The sequence below is a fragment of the Lathamus discolor genome, chromosome 6 (assembly GCF_037157495.1).
Source record: "Lathamus discolor isolate bLatDis1 chromosome 6, bLatDis1.hap1, whole genome shotgun sequence".
Taxonomy (NCBI): domain Eukaryota; kingdom Metazoa; phylum Chordata; class Aves; order Psittaciformes; family Psittacidae; genus Lathamus; species Lathamus discolor.
Genome location: NC_088889.1, coordinates 27,505,330 through 27,522,024, shown reverse-complemented (window position 1 = coordinate 27,522,024; position 16,695 = coordinate 27,505,330).

Here is a 16,695-nt window from a genome sequence, read left to right as displayed (position 1 = left end):
AATTATTTGGAGACAGTCCAAAAAGGTCTGATCATTTGAGTCAGTCAAATAAAGCTATCATTTTGGAGAATGGGGGTTTCCTCTTTTGCATTATCTAAAACACCACGTATCCAGAGTATGTGAGTTCTTAAGTTAGCACCCGCTATGGCCCTCAGAATGTAATAATTTCTGGGCAGTACAGGTGATAATATAGCTTTGTGATTCCCATCTATTAACTCTTGGGAATCTGAAATCTGTTGAGCACATTTTGTGTGCATAATCCTGCAATATATACTTGCTCGATAACTATATTGATTTTATTACTCTATTACTGCTTTTCTCCCTCCTCTACCCTTGTCCCCCATTGCCCCCCCCCCCCTTTTTTTAAGGGCAAACTGAAATATCTGGGGTTTGTGAAAAATTTTGAAGTTTAGAATAGCAAATAAACACCTTTTTTTGTCTCCTTTTGTATTTCTTGATGAAGAAATAGATCATATTTAAAAAAATCAAATCACATGAACAACTTCAGAAAGATATTTCAAAAAGCATTTTTGGGTATTTTACATTATTTGATTCTAATGCATTCTGCTATTTCCAGGCATCAGACTGTCATTATGACGGTACTTTTCCTTTTCACTAGAATCTATCACTTGAAAGAGTGTCCCTCCCCCAAACCATCTTAGCTTTTTAAGCTTTTTTATCTTTTCTACCTTGCTAGAGGCATTATTAGGGCAGTTCACCTTTGACCAAATGGGCAGACGAACATCCATCCTCTGGAGCCAGTTCTAGTGCTGTTTGGTAGATCAGCTCTCAAATGGTACTGAACTGTGACCTCTTCTTCTGTTCAAAGACTAAACACACAAACTTGAGTTTCCATTGGTGCCAAGCCTGGGAACCTGAGTTGCTCCTTAATCCCAGGTCTCGCAGCCAGCAGCACAATGGGCAGCTCACCATGCCAGCTGGCCAGCCTGAAAGAATGTCTTTATTCTCTCCTTCTCAACAAATTGCTTATTGTTTGCCCCACAGGCTGCTAGACCTTGTGAACTGTCCAAAACTTGCTTTTCTGTTAAACTTTCTTCACTTTTCCCTTTGATTTCATTTACAAATAAAATTATTTTCTAGTTTTCTTTCTTAGTAATATAATTTCTAAAGATGGCTTCTACTTTTAATCTCTTTTTCAAAATGTGTCTGCCTTTTGGAAACCTGCAGGAATCACAGAAATGATACAAGCCCTTCAAATTTAGGCTCCTTAGAAAGAAAAGTCTGTGGAGATGTTGTATTACTATAATGCAGTGCTCAATATTACCTGGAAAAGAATGGAGGCAAATGCTTAAAAGCATTCCTGAGTTTCCAAAGATGTGTACCATTTCTCTGCTCTGGGTCCCATCTTCCTTGTGGCTACAGTCTGCCCACTGCTTCAAGAGGGATTGTAGGACAGAATATCTTGAGGCCCTATGTTTTGGAGTTGTTCAGGGGTAGTTGTCTTCAGAAGCAGTTAAAGCAGATTGACTCCATTTGTCTGTTGTTTGTCTTGAGCTATTTCTGGAAGCACCTTTTGTCTTCATCAGAAGCTTCTGGGTATGTGGTTGTAGGAGAATCATTGTGACAGTCAGAGCTAGGCAGAGCATCAGCAAGGTGAGGCTGATGTTGCAATATTCAGCCAGATTTATCCTGGGAAAAGAAGAACTCCACAGGTGTGACCTCACCACATGAAGAGGGGAACTGTGCTCCATAAATATGGCTAAAACCAACATAGGACCCAGAGCACCTCTGTTCTTCTCCATCATCTCAGCAATCTGGTGTTGAGACATGTTCACATATTCAGTGGGGAACCTTATCCCTGTTTGGAGATAGGGAACTAGGAGGAGAATATTATTGTGAACAGCAAGATAAGTCCTGATCACCTGGAGAGTGCTAGTTGAGATAAATTTGACACTCATGCTCACCTCAAGCATTTTTTTGCACACATTCCTTAGGGAAGATAACAAAATTGCACAGCTTTCTAGATCCATACATGACCTAAGAATCACTCAGAATCACAGAATCACAGAATCCCAAGGGTTGGAAGGGACCTCAAAAGATCATCTAGTCCAACCCCCCTGCAAGAGCAGGGTAACCTACAGTACATCACACAAGAACTTGTCCAGGCGGGCCTTGAATATCTCCAGTGTAGGAGACTCCACAACCCCCCTGGGCAACCTGTTCCAGTGCTCTGTCACTCTTACAGTAAAGAAGTTCTTCCTGATGTTAACGTGGAACTTCCTATGCTCCAGTTTACACCCATTGCCCCTTGTCCTATCACTGGATATCACTGAAAAAAGCCTAGCTCCATCATCCTGACACCCACCCTTTACATATTTGTAAACATTGATGAGGTCACCCCTCAGTCTCCTCTTCTCCAAGGTAAAGAGACCCAGCTCCCTCAGCCTCTCCTCATAAGGGAGATGTTCCACTCCCTTAATCATCATAAATTAAGATCCTTAAGTGGCTCTGCGCTGGACTCCTTCAAGCAATTCCCTGTCCTTCTTGAACAGAGGGGCCCAGAACTGGACGCAATATTCCAGATGCGGCCTCACCAAGGCTGAGTAGAGGGGGAGGAGAACCTCTCTTGACCTACTAACCATACCCTTTCTAATGCACCCTAAGATGCCATTTGCCTTCTTGGCCGCAAGAGCACATTGCTGGCTCATGGTCATCCTCCTATCCACCAGGACCCCCAGGTCCCTTTCCCCTTCGCTACTTTCCAGCAGGTCACCCCCCAACCTGTACTGGTACATGGGGTTGTTCTTCCCTAGATGCAAGACTCTACACTTGCCCTTGTTGAATTTCATCAAGTTTCTCCCCGCCCAACTCTCCAGCCTGTCCAGGTCTCGCTGAATGGCAGCACAGCCTTCTGGTGTGTCAGCCACTCCTCCCAGTTTTGTGTCATCAGCGAACTTGCTGAGGGTGCACTCAGTTCCCTCATCCAGGTCATTGACGAAAATATTAAACAGCACCGGTCCCAGCACCGACCCCTGAGGGACTCCACTAGTCACAGAGTCCAGCTAGATTCTGCGCCATTGACCACAACTCTCTGCCTTCTTCCTTTCAACCAGTTCTTGATCCACCTCACTACTTGATCGTCAAGCCCACACTTCCTCAGCTTATCTATGAGGATGCTGTGGGAGACAGTATCAAATGCCTTACTGAAATCAAGAAAAACTACATCTACCGCTCTACCATCATCCCTCCACCTAGTCACTTCCTCATAGAAGGCTATAAGATTTCTTAAAAGTATATAAGTGTGTGTGTATGCATGTAACACCCTTTCAAGTATGTGAATGGCAGCACAAGAATAGAATTGCAAACCCAAAATGTCCACATTAAGCTGATGCATGGTACATACCCAATGATATATATACTGCCTTATTGTTCAGTAGCGGCTCAGGAAGCTAAATACATAATTTAAGATATATGTATAGTCTAAGGGTCAAATGCTGTCAGTTACACAAGTGTAAATCAAGAGCAACTGCGCCAAAGTGACTGAAGTTGCAGTACCCTGGATTTACACAAGTGTTGCTGAAAGAATATGAGTCAATATGTGCCATCAATACAGCTGAGTTAGTGGTGCTGAGGGAATGTTATGCATGCACCTAACTTCTTCACTTTTTTCTTTTTTAATCTTTTATAATACTACCTTTTATGCTTCTATTTTTGTCTTTGTTTTTAAAGGGATGAGGGGCTCAAATCCTGATGAAATATCCACCTCCCACATCTACCAAACCTTCTTAACCTCAGTTCATAATGACATGCCAAACATCTCACAGCTGCAGAAAGCTTATTTTATTTATATTTAAGGCCAGTCTTAATTTACATAAAGGCATAATTCTGAACCTCAGGCAGGACATTGCTAGGTTAGCTGACTGCATGTGGAAATGCATTCTTTTTTGAATGGTTCCATTAGCAATTGTACAGGTTGCAGTGAAGGGTCAGGAAGCAAAGTTTCTTAGATATGTCAGGAAGCAGGATTTGGATACAGCAGGAAAGGCTGTGGAGCTGGATGAAGTGACTGAGTATGGGCACTTGGCAGACAAAAGCGAAATCAACTGTCTAAAAGGATCACAGGACAATTTTCTTAACCAGTGCTTCCTGGATTCATTATTTAAAGGTTGAAGGAAAAAAAAAAAAAAGGCTTTGCATGGGACACTGATTGCAAGATACAAATCTACAGCACAAAACAAAGAGGTATAAAACTTCATAATCTGTTGGGGAACTAGCAGAGTGCCTGTCAGATACACCTGGCCTTTAATGACCTTGTATTGCATGGAGAAAGAATAGATCTGATTTTCTGGGTTGAGAGGAGGCTTTTAATTCTGAAAGGAGGTTATGTGTTAAATACATGTTAGCAGTCTATTCAATAATAGAAGTCAAGTCCCTTACTTGTGAAGGCAGAATCTGATATTCTATCATATAAAATAATGCCATTATTTCTTAACATATTTTTAAATTGAATGAATTATTTTTAAATCACTTCTTAATGATATTCTTGAATACCTAGAAAGATTACAAAGCTCAGAAGTAGGTTCCTCAATATCCACATAATAAAAAATTGATGAATGAATTTGGGACACACTTAAAAAAAAAACAAACAAAAAACATTTAAGATTATAATGATGAACTGTGGGGGCTTACTGCTTCAAAAGAAACAGATCAAATGTGTCTGAAATAAAAAGAGCTGAACAGATCTCAAGATCACAGTGATAATTACATCATGATTTCTAAAAATAAAAAAAGACAACCCTACAATGAATTATGATTGGTTTAAGAAGAGTAAAAAAAAAAAAAAAAATATTGTGTACTGGATACATTTATTTAGAAATAAGTGCATAAAGACCTAGGATTTCTTTTTAATAAAGACACATAGGTATATGTGCTCAATACACACGCATATGCTTAGCCCGTTAGAATACTGTGTAGGTATAGATTTGTCAGAATTGTTTGATTCCAAAAGGATTCATATAAGAAAAACTTCTCTTTGAAAGAAATGATCTCTCTAGAGACTGATAGTGATGATACAATAGGCTGGAGTTGCTATTATTAAAAAAAAAAAGATATTACCAGTTTTTCTGACTATGTTTCTTTTTTCCCAGTGGGATTCTGATTCCAGACATTCTACCAGCCTGACATCCACTGGGGAAGTGATGACACCATAAATTATTTAAAGGTTTGAAAACCACAAGAACTACTGTATATAACCAGATTGGATTGACTTTTTAACTCTTTTGATTAATAATCCATAAAGCCATAGATATGTGAATTGGTCGAGTGCTAACCTGTTAACAAAAGGAGTAGAAGGGACAAATTCTAATGTTTCTCATAAGTTATTCTACTTAACAGATTGGCCAAGCAAAACAAACAAATGGGATTCTCTGCCCTAGTCTTACACCTTCAGTGCACCATCAATATTTGATGACTATCTAATGTCTCTATATATCTGGCCATAGATGATATTTTGATCATTTGGCTTCCCAATTTCAAACTTCCCTGCTTTCTCCTGCATTTGTCAAAATGCACAGCTAGAAAGAAGAAAGAGTTTCAATACCCTGGTTTATTTTTGACTTTTATTAAAACAGGACTAAGTACTCAGAAGTGAAAAAAATATTTCTGTCTTCAGCAATAAAGAAGGGCTAGAATTTCCTCAGTTTATGACATCTTGTGCTCAGCAGCAGAATGGGATTACATACGTATGTCACTTCAGAAAGATTTCATGTTCTACCCTTCCACTGCTGCTGGCTCTGTTTTAATTATCCCCCAGCTTCGTAAGTTTTGGTCTCTTATATGCTGCTTTGGGTAGAGTTCAGAGAAAAGAAGTGTTCTTTCTTTCCCCTGCAAGTACAGATGAAGATGCTTGGGACAGCATCTTCACATACTCTGCTGGTGAAAGACCACTTTGCTTCTGGGTAGCCTGACTGGTGCTTCATGAGTCAGGCTAGCCAGGGTGACTTCAGTATGTTAGCTTACAATAATAACTGCTGGTTTTTTTCCCTGTGCAATAGACAGGTACTATCCCTCCAGATTATTTTCTATTATCCTAACTGAATCTTGACTCCCACTGATGTAAGAACAATAGGAAACCCATCTTTATATGCTTCTCTTTAGTCATTCCTTCACACTTACTCTTTATCCTTGCAATTCAATTCTCAACTTCCTCCTGCTCCAGACATGGAATCTCTACTCAGCCTGCAAAGTATCCAGCCACAGAAACTCTGATCAATTATTTTTGCCTTTTACATGCCCATGGAGTTATCCTTTCTTGGACACCTTGATGACAAACATATATGGCTGTCCATGGTCCACTTTTACATCTTTTAAAGCTTCTGTACTAGCAGGCTAATCTCCATTCATCCTCTGTTCAGGAACAAGTGGTGCCTCACCAATTGTGTTTCAAATTCTAACATCTTTGTGAGATTAATCTATGCATAAAGCAAGGAATATTTAATTTCAAAATATTTAAATTCAAAGACACACCCTACAGTTTTTGTTAATCCAACTTCATCAGTTGGATCCATTATTTTGATATGGATTTCTATTAATGACACTTGTGGAATTCAAATGAATTTGTTAGAATATGAGCAAAACCAGGATCACATCGCAGCTCTGAGAAAGAAATAAGGTTCAATTTCTCACTAAAACGCAAACTTCAGAAAACTGTAACAACCCACAAATTGCACATGAATTTGGTCTCACCAATAATAAATGTAAATTATTTATCAACATTTATTAAATGTTAATGAGTCCCATAACCCAAATTTCATGCATACAATTACAATGCAGAATCTGTTGTCAGATTATTTCCCTTTCTGACTCCAAGTATGACTCAATTCTTTCATAGCTCCCCAAAATATGACAAAAGTATATTCATATTCTATTAAAAATAAGAATCTCACCTATAGTTAATTTATATCCATGTATTTTTTTCCTTATGTCTGTCATATTAATAAAAGTGTAGGTGCATTACTTTGTTAGCTTTTATGGTTTTACACATCACTTGAACAATCTATTCCTAGATTTATAAAATTCTAGTTACAGATTATTTTTGCACATTTTGTTACTGCATTTTAAGGTCTAACCAGGGTACTGATACTGGCATTTGACTTCACCGGAATAGCAAATATCTTTCCCATAGTATCTTCCTACTGTCATAAAAAAAAAAAATTAAATCAGCATTTGTTTTCTTTTCCATCTGGGATTATGTGACAAAATGATCTCCTGCATCTATTCAATTACTTTTCTTCTATATCTTTTACATCTTCCTGCAGAACTATTTGCAAGTATAACAGAAAGATCCTTTAGAGATAATCTGTTGATTATTACAAATTCAACCTCGGACACTGCAGGCATTGAAAGATGAAAATTGCCTGAAGTCCACTGTTGTACAACAAATCTGTACCTCTAGACTCCTGTCCTGAGGTGAAAATGCAAACCAGAGAGATATTTAGAATCATTTTGACAGCTCATAAAATTAAGCAGGGACTAGGAATTCTCTCAGAAATAAATAAATAAATAAATAAATAAATAAATAAATAAATAAATAAATAAATAAATAAATAAAATAATGCCACAGGGTCCAAACAATGTTAATCACATCTTCCTGCAACAGGTATTGTTGCAACACACTTTTGGAAAGAAAAAGAAGTCAATTAATCCTGCCATGCATTTAGCACTGATGATACCAATTTAAAAATCTGAGTACGTGAGTTCAATGTGGTAATGCATATATATATGCATACATACATATGCATAAATAATGTATAAACCACCCATTGAGTTTAAGTTTCTACAGTTACAGGTTTCTATAGAAATATTGTACATCTTGTGTATTCTATTTTCTTCTCAATTTTATGGATTAGTCCTGATAACGCAAACACTTGCTTAACTTTACATAATGAGAATACCTTATTCATTTTAGGATAATTCTCAATCTACGTGAACTTAAACAAAAGTCTAAGAGTCTATTGGGAACATAATCAATAGTGCCAAGCATTTGAAACACTCATATAATAAGAAAAGATTTTAAATAACTGCAGTAGACGTAGATGACTTTGATCCCTGCAGCATTTGCAGAAGGTAAACTATAAGCATGGCTAAAATTAATTCACAGCAAAAAACATGTATCTGACCACAGAAGTACATTTGAGGGAGCATATAATTTTACAGTCACCCTCCCGAAATTCCGCACACACTTCACAGACTTTTCAGTAAAGTTCAAAATGTTTCCTCTCCAAAACCAAGAGGCAACATTGCAATTCTAAGCAACAGCACTAGTCCACTTACAAGAGTGCATATCCTTTCCTTTCTGGATGAGCAAATTTCAAGACACTGCATTTACACAGTATATAAAAGCAAAGCTTCACTGAATTAGATTAACATCATGTTTCAATATCTTTGGAAAATGTTCAAGTTAATTTAACATGTTTCTAACAAACTGAAAAGTCCAAAATAGAACTAGCTGAATTGGATTCAAAACTTTTTTTTAATTAAGAAAAAACCAAATCCTAGATAAATTTTTCAAGCTTTACTTTATGCTCAAATTTTTATCACTTAAGCTCTGAATTTTATCCATATTATTTAATGATGTAAATACTGCTTTGTAACAGATGCTAACAAATTCCTGATTCAAAAAAGAAACAAGAATTCTACTTTACATACTACAATTTAGACACTTGAATTGTGATTAATTTCCAATTTTAAAAATTTCTTATGAAAATTATTTTCCATCCCACTGTAGTCCAGAATGCTAACTGGAGCCGGAATAATACATCACAAATGTTGATTTAAATATTTAGACAAACTCACTTACTTTGGATGTACATCCCCTTTGGGCTCTACTTTCAATGAATACTCTGATAAATAAACTTACTGTAAGGAGGATCTGCTGGGAGGACAATTTATAAACAAAAATTTAAGAATGCATGTGGAATATGATTTTTTGAATTCTAATCATCAATTGTTGCACCAGCAATTAAAGCTGACTGGAGTACAATAATTCCATGCTACATTAATTTTCAAGACTTTGTGTCTTTATGTCTAGTTTTGTTTGTTTTGCTTCGGTTTCTTTTTCTGAAGAAAACACAAACTCTTTAGACCATTTTGGTGAATATGCCCACATATCTGAGTGTCTGTGTTCCACAGACACTGAACAGACTGAAGTACTTTCTCAGCCCGAATCACATTTTTACTGATTTTAAGTACTGATTTTTATCTGTGATTACTCAGTTAGCAGGAGGAGCCTGGTTTGGGTCTTTCTATGTCCAAGGCCACTGTTAAACCACAGGGCAGTCAGCAAAACTAAAAAGTCTATTTCACTTCTCATTCTCAAAAAAATTTCTGTTCGAAGTATGAATGTGCCTTTCAGCGCTGAGAGGGCTGACCAAAATGGCTCCTCGCCAATATAATAGCATTAAGTAACCACATCACCCAAGGTGAAACTGACTTCCTGTCCCCTCACGGGGTGGCAGGGCAAAACCGTGAAGCAGGGTTTGTTCCCCACTAGCCTCTGTCATTGCCTGCACATCTGTGCCACAGTGCACCAATGTGCCTGAACAGACATAAGGACTCTCAGTCACACGAGACATGAGGGCATGCCACACATGCCGTTACGTAGACAGCCATCCTGAGGGGCCAAGGCTGACTTTTTGTGTTGGAGTATTTCTTTGCTCTAGAAGAGATCAAGAGGAGGTATGGGAACTAAATGCTACAGGGGAAGTGAGAGTGGTCTGAGCTCCACTTTGCTGTCAGCCACCTCCCTTCACTGTAAGAGTCAGGGGTTGCACAGAGCAACCTCAGGGTGAATCTGGAGGCTGACAAGCTTTAAGGGCAGATAAAGCAAGAGAAGTTTCATCTCTTCTCCCCACAATTTCCTCTGTCTGGGCTGGGTTCCCAGAACAAAGAGCCTCTTCTCTGTAGCCTCACAATGAGACAATGCACCATGATACAAATACTACTGTTGTCTGCCACTAACTGTACAGCCTTATCCAAGTCATGATCATGCCATTCAGTTTTAATCAAATCATTTGCTGAATTTTGTGGAGCAAATCTCTGATCCTAACGTCATACAAAACCTCATAGCTATAATATAGAAGTCATGTTTAAAGCAAGCTTTTTATAAGGGAATTAACAAGGGGTAGATTTGTCCATGTGTCTATGTACAAACTTTTTTTGTCTCCCTACCTGTAAGGAGAGGCTTAAGCAAGGCCTCACCCTTTTGAATTTTGTCCCTGATTTGACAAGTAGCCATAGTGCCTTCAATAAGTAGACTCACACTTTTGACAAAGCAGCTGGCATATCCATAAGTAATTTTAGCCAGAAATTACATTAATAGAAAGTTCTTCTTTTTATAGACAGCTAGAAAGTGAGCTTTGATTTATTTTTATTTTTAGTCCTCAGGATAATGATTTCTTACTTGGTTATGTCAATGGTCAATAACATAACAAATACTTCATCATGAGAATATGTGTATCACTTTTCAGCAAACCCTGGCCTTTTGAGGTGAAACGATATACTGCCACTTATTTTCAAAGTAACATCTGTCCTGGCTGCAAGGCAAGTTACCTTGTAAATCAGCATTTTGCATGAAGGCTTTAAGCCAAACCAGCTAGCCAATGGCTGCTGTTGCTGTCTAGTTAGTGACTAAAGCACTTAAAATCAGATTATTTTAAAAAACGTCCAGAAAGATCAGTGATTTTGCTCCATACATGTCCAGAGACTATTTTCCTGTCTGAATAGAAGATATGGATTTTGAAAATTAAAGCAAGGCTCCAATCTGATCAGAAAGGAATGAAAGATGTACACACAATGGCACTGGCAGATTTGAAGTGAGAAATGTTAAGTTTCACTGTTCTTCAGAAAAAATAAAATACACCCCCCCATAATTAATTCATAAACTGCATTACTTAGATACCACCGAACAGTAGCAAGTGACAGTTAGAGGAGGAGAAAGTAATCATTGCAATTGAGTTTGCATTCAGTTAAGACAGCTTTTTTGAGCACAGAACTGACCCTGAAAACGGCCTACATTTCAGATTTTGACTTGAACACTGCTAAAGACTTGCAAACTTTCTGGTAATTCAGTTTGTGATGAAGGCAGAGTCAGGAAAAATTTGTTTTGAGGGAAGGGTTCTTTTTTGGAGACATCTCTCAATTGCAAGTTCATCCATCTTTAGAAAAAGACTTTGCTTTTTGGACCTCTGGCTTCAAACCAGTTAGGTATTGATGAAAAAAAGGTGGATGTAGAATAAGAAAATAGGGCGTGTTCTAGAAGATAGCCTGTTTAAAAGAGAGGCAGGTGGCTGGAGACAGAATAAGTGAAAAAAATAAGAAAATTACCGTAAGGTTTGTAATTTGGCTTCTTTACATTGGCTTTTCTAAGCCTTATTTAAACTTTTGCAGCCTTTTTCGTAGCTTTCATTTGGTATTTTTTCTCATGTTGGTTCAGAAATGGCTTTATATTCCAACTAAATTTACCACTAAGTGTCTATCAAAGACACATTACAAAGATTACAGGCTGGTTATTAAAGTGATAGGACTCATGTGGGGATCAAACACCATCCAGTACCTCAGCTTTCTATGAGTCTGATGGCCTTTCCAGCTGCCTTTACTAACATAGTGACTTGCAGAATGAGAAACTTTGGATGAATGCAGGCTCTGTAGAGATTCTGCAGAAGAATTCAGGGGGAAATTTCACTTTCTGTTGTTTTATTGGCATTTGAAACAATTCCATGAGGTAAGATAGATGGAGAACTTGTGTCACAAGTGTCATAAGCATTTGCCCACTTATTCTCCAGTGAACATCTAGTAGTATTACACTGGAGTAGAAGTGTGGGCACAAGTTACTGTAGAGTAGCTGCCCAGCTGTACATTTGTAGACTAGCATACCTCTCGATAAGCAGCTGATTTGCTGTGTGTTTCGTCTCTGCCCATCCTCTCTTTGCAGTCTCATAAATTATTTTGTTTGTGGTTTTGTTGTTTATTTTGTTGGTTTGGGTTTCTGTGGGTTTTTTTTTTTTTTGTTTATTTTCTTTTTTTTTTTTTTTTTGTTTTTACTGTAGAATTATTTCTCAGCACAGGTGAGATGTAGAACATCACTAAGAGTGACTTGAATAATATTCAGGAAAGCCAATTAATAAAAGTAATGTAAAAATAGGTAGAAGTGGGAGCAAACTGGGGCAAACTAGGGCCAAGCTGATTTTTCACACAGACATTTTCCCTGTAACAAATATAATGCTGGCTGGAAAAAGCAGGTTTTGACACTGTTGTTAGTCTGTGGGTACTCAGTAAATCATATTGACGTACATGGTTGACACATCAGGGGCATGTGGAAAATAAACTGCCCAATCTCTCTGGGCCTAGCAACCTACAGACCTCAATGATATACGGTAAGGTTGGTGTTCTTGACATCAAAAGGAGTAAATCAAAATGCCACCAGAAGGTGCTGACAAAATTAAGCAACCAAGATTTCACAGAGAACAAAAGCTGTTCTGCATAGATATTTATTTCATATTCAGACCTGCTAATATTTAATTTATACCCTTATTTGGATTTTATGAAATTGCTTTAATTCTGTATGGGCAGTCAGTTTATAAAGCAATTAACAGTACAATCCAAAGGGTCTGTAGTAATGGTATATAGTTCTAAAAACTAAGCATCCCTAAGAAATGTTGGCTCTGATACCATTAGGAAAATATTATTTTATCAGGATCATAGAATCATAGAGCAGTCTGGGTTGGAAATGACCTTAAAGACCATCTAGTTCTAAACCCCATGCCACAGGGGTTTCCACTACGTCAGGTTGTTCAAAGCCCTGTCAAACCTGGCCTTGATCACTTCCAGGAATGGGGCAGTCACAGCTTCTCTAGGTAACTTGTGCCAGTACCTCACTACCTTCATAGTAAAAAATTTCTTCCTAATGTCTAAACTAAATCTACCCCCTTTCACTTTAAAACCTTTCATCTTGTCCTGTCACTGAATATCTTTAGGAAGTCCCTCTCCAGCTTTCTTGTAGGCCCCCTTTAGATATTTATAAAAATGCGAGGGATTGCTGAATAACAGTTGGTTCATGTTAATTCATATATTTCATAGATAACACCTGAAAAGGCCCAAAATAAAATCAATTTATTGGTCATATGTCTTTTAAATTCTGTAAAGCTAGAATTCGTTTTATTTACTCACAAGGAATGGTGTCTCTACCTGTCCTGCAGCTTGACAACTCCTGTGATGGGTGCTAGTGTGCGTCTAACCTAAAGGTATGAATCTGAAATGCAAACTCTAGGAAAGCCTAAATACTGATCTGGGTAGTGGGGTTTGATCTTGTTTGTTTTCAGTATTCAAGAAAAAAAAAATAAAGAAAAGAAAACAAAACGAAAACAAAACAAAACAAATAAAACAAACAAAAAAAACACACACACAAAAAAAAAAAAAAACAAAAACCAACAAACCAAAAGCAAACATCTGAAGGAAGAATTAATTTGTGTTTGGACCTAGATTTTATGGATTAATAATATATGTATTTACTTTGTTCTAGAGAAACAGACAAGGCTTATTTGGTATTTTTAGGACTGCTTAAATATTCCTCAAGCCAGGAGTCCATAATTACCTCACATACGTAGCATCTTCATCTTCATAGGGAAAATAATCTGAAATGATTCCTCAACTCTAGTTTGCCAAAACCTACCCTGTCAACTGCAACCGATAAATGGAAATTAAAAATAAGACACAAACACCTCAGTGAAGTTCAACCCCTCACAGTGTCTGGTATGGTTTTTTACAGTGATGATAACTGTCACTAGTGAATCCTGATGTACAACATATCTGAAGGTAAGCATAAGGGCCAAGACCAGAATGCAAGAAACCTACTGCAGTAACAGTAACTGAATACCAATATTTTCAAGACAGGACTGGAAAGTAAAATGATGGTAAAGATATCCTCACAATGCATTGTCAATTTAAGTTGCTAAAAATCTTTTAATTCCTCCTGAAGCCTTCTTTAAAGCACCAGAACTAGGAGCAAACTCTGTCATCCCTTGAAAAAGAGAAGTCAACTGTATAACCTCATATCAGCATCAACAGAACTGGCAGAGGTAGATCCAGAGTTTCCACCTGTTTGTAGCACTTACTCTATTCTCCCAGTCTGCATTTTGAGGTGATAGTATGCAAAGACTTCAGAGAAGTAGAAGGGACAAATTCTGCTCACCAGAGATAATGAAAGGAGGACACAAGATAGAATGATTTCTTCTAGTCACGATACAGGTGTGTTGGTTCTCCACCTGATGCTGTTGCTTCTGTTCCACTACAATTTTGCCCCATAAGAAGAATAGTTGATCAAGTGAAAATATAGCATGAGCAAGGCACTTGAAAGGAGCTTGTAATGTCACCTGTCTGCTTGCTACCATTTGACAATGAAAGTACCAAACTCAATTACCCTGGAGTTCCTAATGAGGAATAATAAAACAAAACAAAACAAAAAGAAATAAAACAGCCAAAAATACCTCACACTTCCCAAAACCATCTGAAGTCAAAGAACTTGAAAATGACTCTCTACTTTCTTGATGTTCACAGTGTGCTTTTGTGTTCACAGAGTCCAAGAGGTTAGTGAAAAAAACCCTGTATTAATGAGTGGCAGTGGTCCAGCAGAAACACACAGGTAATTTCATCTTGTTTATCTTCCCTGCCCAACAAGAAATGCCAATCACAAATTTCTAGCCCACCAAAGTTTCTGAGAAAGGGTTGGTGTGGGCCTAGTTCTCCTTCATATTTGATCAATGACTTTCTTCCTGTATTGTTAGAAAGGAGAATTATTTCCATTTGACCAGTTCTCTAACCAACAGATCAAGTTACTTGAGATAAGAAATTGAAAACTGAAGGAGTTTCTGCAAACAATATTGCCACCACAAACTGGCAGAACTAGAGGGCTGCAAAGGTGATTATTGCATTGCCAGGCTAGTTGATGACACCCTGAATCCAAAACTTTCTGACCTTTCTCAAATCTGTCTAAGGTTTAAAAAGTATAATATGATTCATTCTGACAAAATAGCAAGAGGAAACACTAAAAAAAGTCTTAAGAACATAAAAGTGTTCACTGTGGGTCAAGGATGCCATGCCCTGGTGAAAACACGGACATAAAAGAAATCAATATCACACCTAGATCTTGTAGGAAGTAAGGAACAATTGTCAATCACAATTAGCTAGACAATGCTTACCTCTTAAATGCTAGACATTTTTCTCTTTTTTGCCTCACTATATGCCTATGCTTTTCATTGTGCCCCCTTGTCATCCTCTCCTAAGTTGTTTTGTGTGTGCTTTTATGACTGTTCCCAATTTCCCATGCTTTGCAAGCTTGGGTTTGAGTGGCAGCAAGGAATCTGTAAGCAGGTGTTGTGGAAGTGAAGCGTGCCATTCGGCCAGTACATTAGGTAAAGTAACGTTCCCCTGGGATCTCTAATGCTTACAACTGTATCAGCCCCAACTGTTCCTGCAAGAAGAGGAAGAGGCCAATCTTGACCTGTTCTGACCAGATGTTTTGGAAATATGCCCATTTTTAGCAGACATAATAGCTGTTAATGTGTTAAAATTGTAATAGGTATTAACTAAGCAGACTCTTTACAACCAAATAATAAAATGCAAGGAAGATATTAGGGATATAGAAGAGGTTATGTTAAAAAAAAAAATGTATTTTTTCATTAGCCAATGCCAAAATTGTTCATGAATCTGTAGAGACTAGACATAAGAAAAATGGCAATACACCTAATGTAAAAACTCATGCTGCAACGGAAGCAACTGAGTGAGGCTCATTTGGAAACCTTAAAGCTTCTGCTTTGAGCTCTGGAAGGAGGGAATCCACATTCCAAAACCAAGAGGAAACTGTGCTCATGTTCTTTTACCAATACCCTTTACAATTGCCGAAATGAGGAAGAAACATTTAGAAAAAACTTCTATAAAAAAAAAAAAACAAATATTTTGCTTTCTTTCCTCCTCTTTCCCAAAATATATAGTCCACTAATTTTCTTAAAGTTGTTTTTGGTTTTGTTTTTTTCCCACCTCTTCCCAGCATAAATATATGAAAGCAGTTATCTGCATTATCATTTTGAAGTGCTGGGGTTTCATTCTGTTTCTCATGTCCCAAAGGGGTAAATGCATTTTTACTTTTTTTTCTTCTATGAGGATCAGTAGAATTACAGTGAGTTTGCACTGCAGGAAATGAGAGCACAGTGGGTTGTTGAGGGGTTTTACAGGCTAAAATTTCTGGATTTCTGAAGCATTTACTTAGGCTACAATTATTAACAATAGTTTGCTGATCACCGAGAAGCAAATCACCAGAAAGGTGTGCTTAAAATCAGGATGTTTTTTTCTAATTTGGTGGTCTTGTTCAGCAACCAGACTTTTTAAACACAATACAAACACTTCAGTAATAATAATGATTGCTACTAATACTAGTCATAAGGTAAAGGTGTCATTTAACAATATACTTTGTTCAGCAGTATGGTTTTGCATTTGTTCTTTCTTAAAGACTATGCAGTTTTTCATTTCATATTTTTAGCTGTGTTATTTGAAGGCGACATTTCTTCTCCAGCATAGCTTTTGCAGTGTACGGTGCCTCTCTGTGCATGCAAAGCACCCCATATGGTTGAAGTAGACTGGAGGGGTTGCTACTAACCATATTTTAAAAAAACAGATGTTACTAAT